The following is a 4,653-nucleotide window of genomic DNA, read 5'->3' on the forward strand; positions in this document are numbered from 1 at the left end:
TGATTTTGGTGACTATGGGTCTGGGAGGGGTCAGTGATTTTGGTGAATATGGCACAGGGACGGGTCAGAGATTTTTATGAATGTGGGTCGGGGAGGGGTCAGTGATATTGGGAATATAGTTCGGAGAGGGGTCAGAGGTTTTGGTGAATATGGTTCGGGGAGGGGTCAGTGATTTCGGTGAATATGGTACAAGGCGGGGTCAGTGATTTTGGTGAATATCGTTCGGGGAGGGGTCAGTGATTTTGGCGAATATGGTTTGGGGAGCGGTCAGTGTTTTTGGTGAATATGGTTCGGGGAGGGGTCAGTGATTTTGGTGAATATGGGTTAGGGAGGGGTCAGTGATTTTGGTGAATATGGGTCACGGTGGGGTCAGTGATTTTGGTGAATATGGGTCAGGGAGGGGTCAGTGATTTTGGTGAATATGGGTCAGGGAGGGGTCAGTGATTTTGGTGAATATGGTTCAGGGAGGGGTCAGTGATTTCGGTGAATATGGTTCGGGGAGGGGTCAGTGATTTCGGTTAATATGGTTCAGGGAGGGGTCAGTGGTTTTGGTGAATATGGATCGGGGAGGGATCAATGATTTTGGTGAATATGGGTCACGGAGGGGTCATTGATTTTGGTGAATATGGTGCAGGGAGGGGTCAATGATTTTGGTGAATATGGTTCAGGGAGGGGTCAGTGATTTTGGTGAATATGGTTCAGGGAGGGGTCAGTGATTTTGGTGAATATGGGTCGGGGAGGGGTCAGTGAATTTTGGAGAGTATGGGTCACGGAGTGGTCAGTGATTTCGGTGAATATGGTTCAGGGAGGGGTCAATGATTTTGGTGAATATGGGTCAGGGAGGGGTCAGTGATTTTGGTGAATATGGTTCAGGGAGGGGTCAGTGATTTTGGTGAATATGGGTCGGGGAGGGGTCAGTGAATTTTGGTGAATATGGGTCTGGGAGGGGTCAGTGATTTTGGTGAATATGGCACAGGGAGGGGTCAGTGATTTTGGTGAATATGGTTCAGGGAGGGGTCAGTGATTTTGGTGAATATGGGTCTGGAAGGGGTCAGTGATTTTGGTGAATATGGTACAGGGAGGAGTCAGTGATTTTGGTGAACATGGTTCGGGGAGGGGTCAGTGATTTTGGTGAATATGGGTCAGGGAGGGGTCAGTGATTTTGGTGAATATGGTTCAGGGAGGGGTCAGTGATTTCGGTGAATATGGTTCGGGGAGGGGTCAGTGATTTCGGTTAATATGGTTCAGGGAGGGGTCAGTGGTTTTGGTGAATATGGATCGGGGAGGGATCAATGATTTTGGTGAATATGGGTCACGGAGGGGTCATTGATTTTGGTGAATATGGTGCAGGGAGGGGTCAATGATTTTGGTGAATATGGTTCAGGGAGGGGTCAGTGATTTTGGTGAATATGGTTCAGGGAGGGGTCAGTGATTTTGGTGAATATGGGTCGGGGAGGGGTCAGTGAATTTTGGAGAGTATGGGTCACGGAGGGGTCAGTGATTTTGGTGAATATGGCACAGGGAGGGGTCAGTGATTTTGGTGAATATGGTTCAGGGAGGGGTCAGTGATTTTGGTGAATATGGCACAGCGAGGGGTCAGTGATTTTGGTGAATATGGCACAGCGAGGGGTCAGTGATTTTGGTGAATATGGGTCAGGGAGGGGTTACTGATTTTGGTGAACATGGTTCGGGGAGGGGTCAGTGATTTTGGTGAATACGGTTCGGGGAGGGGTCAGTGATTTTGGTGAATATGGTTCAGGGAGGGGTCAGTGATTTTGGTGAATATGGTTCAGGGAGGGGTCAGTGATTTTGGTGAATATGGGTCTGGAAGGGGTCAGTGATTTCGGTGAATATGAGTCAGGGAGGGGTCAGTGATTTCGGTGAACATGGGTCGGGGAGGGGTCAGTGATTTCGCTGAATATGGTTCGGGGTGGTGTCAGTGATTTCTGTGAATATGGGTCGGGGAGGGGTCAGTGATTTCGCTGAATATGGTTCGGGGTGGTGTCAGTGATTTTGGTGAATATGGGTCAGGGAGGGGTCAGTGATTTTGGTGAATATGGTTCGGGGAGGAGTCAGTGATTTTGATGAATATGGTTGAGGGAGGGGTCAGTGATTTTGGTGAATATGGCACTGGGAGGGGGCAGTGATTTTGGTGAATATGGTTCGGGGAGGGGTCAGTGATTTTGGTGAATATGGTTCGGGGAGGGGTCAGTGATTTCGGTGAATATGGTTTGGGGAGGGGTCACTGATATTGGTGAATATGGTTTGGGGAGGGGTCAGTGATTTTGGTGAATATGGCACAGGGAGGGGGCAGTGATTTTGGTGAATATGGTTCGGGGAGGGGGCAGTGATTTTGGTGAATATGGTTCAGGGAGGGGTCAGTCATTTTGGTGAATATGGTTCAGGGAGGGGTCAGTGATTTTGGTGAATTTGGTTCGGGGAGGAGTCAGCGATTTTGGTGAATATGGTACAGGGAGGGGTCAGTGATTTTGGTGAATATGGGTCAGGGAGGGGTCAGTGATTTTGGTGAATATGGTTCGGGGAGGGGTCAGTGATTTTGGTGAATATGGTTCAGGGAGGGGACAGTGATTTTGGTGAATATAGTACAGGGGAGGGGTCAGTGATTTTGGTGAATATGGTTCAGGGAGGGGTCAGTGATTTTGGTGAATATGGGTCAGGGAGGGGTCAGTGATTTTGGTGAATATGGGTCGGGGAGGGTTCAGTGATTTTGCTCAATATGGTTCGGGGAGGGGTCAGTGATTTCGGTGAATATGGTTCAGGGAGGGGTCAGTGATTTCGGTGAATATCGTTCGGGGAGGGTTCAGTGATTTTGGTGAATATGGGTCTGGGAGGGGTAAGTGATTTTGGTGAATATGGCACAGGGAGGGGTCAGTGATTTTGGTGAATATGGGTCAGGGAGGGGTCAGTGATTTTGGTGAATATGGTTCGGTGAGGGGTCAGTGATTTTGGTGAATATAGTACAGGGGAGAGGTCAGTGATTTTGGTGACTATGGGTCTGGGAGGGGTCAGTGATTTTGGTGAATATGGCACAGGGACGGGTCAGAGATTTTTATGAATGTGGGTCGGGGAGGGGTCAGTGATATTGGGAATATAGTTCGGAGAGGGGTCAGAGGTTTTGGTGAATATGGTTCGGGGAGGGGTCAGTGATTTCGGTGAATATGGTACAAGGCGGGGTCAGTGATTTTGGTGAATATCGTTCGGGGAGGGGTCAGTGATTTTGGCGAATATGGTTTGGGGAGGGGTCAGTGATTTTGGTGAATATGGTTCGGGGAGGGGTCAGTGATTTTGGTGAATATGGGTTAGGGAGGGGTCAGTGATTTTGGTGAATATGGGTCACGGTGGGGTCAGTGATTTTGGTGAATATGGGTCAGGGAGGGGTCAGTGATTTTGGTGAATATGGGTCAGGGAGGGGTCAGTGATTTTGGTGAATATGGTTCAGGGAGGGGTCAGTGATTTCGGTGAATATGGTTCGGGGAGGGGTCAGTGATTTCGGTTAATATGGTTCAGGGAGGGGTCAGTGGTTTTGGTGAATATGGATCGGGGAGGGATCAATGATTTTGGTGAATATGGGTCACGGAGGGGTCATTGATTTTGGTGAATATGGTGCAGGGAGGGGTCAATGATTTTGGTGAATATGGTTCAGGGAGGGGTCAGTGATTTTGGTGAATATGGTTCAGGGAGGGGTCAGTGATTTTGGTGAATATGGGTCGGGGAGGGGTCAGTGAATTTTGGAGAGTATGGGTCACGGAGTGGTCAGTGATTTCGGTGAATATGGTTCAGGGAGGGGTCAATGATTTTGGTGAATATGGGTCAGGGAGGGGTCAGTGATTTTGGTGAATATGGTTCAGGGAGGGGTCAGTGATTTTGGTGAATATGGGTCGGGGAGGGGTCAGTGAATTTTGGTGAATATGGGTCTGGGAGGGGTCAGTGATTTTGGTGAATATGGCACAGGGAGGGGTCAGTGATTTTGGTGAATATGGTTCAGGGAGGGGTCAGTGATTTTGGTGAATATGGGTCTGGAAGGGGTCAGTGATTTTGGTGAATATGGTACAGGGAGGAGTCAGTGATTTTGGTGAACATGGTTCGGGGAGGGGTCAGTGATTTTGGTGAATATGGGTCAGGGAGGGGTCAGTGATTTTGGTGAATATGGGTCTGGAAGGGGTCAGTGATTTTGGTGAATATGGCACAGGGAGGGGTCAGTGATTTTCGCGAATATGGGTCAGGGAGGGGTCAGTGATTTTGGTGAATATGGCACAGGGAGGGGTCAGTGATTTTGGTGGATATGTTTCGGGGAGGGGTCAGTGATTTTGGTGAATATGGGTCAGGGAGGGGTCAGTGATTTTGGTGAACATGGTTCGGGGAGGGGTCAGTGATTTTGGTGAATATGGCACAGGGAGGGGTCAGTGATTTTCGCGAATATGGTTCAGGGAGGGGTCAGTGGTTTTGGTGAATATGGGTCAGGGAGGGGTCAGTGATTTTGATGAATATGGTTCAGGGAGGGGTCAGTGATTTTGGTGAATATGGTTCGGGGAGGGGTCAGTGATTTTGGTGAATATGGTTCGGGGACGGGTCAGTGATTTTGGTGAATATGCTTCGGGGAGGGGTCAGTGATTTTGGTGAATATGGTTCGGG

The sequence above is a fragment of the Stegostoma tigrinum genome, chromosome 46 (genome assembly GCF_030684315.1).
Source record: "Stegostoma tigrinum isolate sSteTig4 chromosome 46, sSteTig4.hap1, whole genome shotgun sequence".
In the NCBI taxonomy this organism is placed as follows: domain Eukaryota; kingdom Metazoa; phylum Chordata; class Chondrichthyes; order Orectolobiformes; family Stegostomatidae; genus Stegostoma; species Stegostoma tigrinum.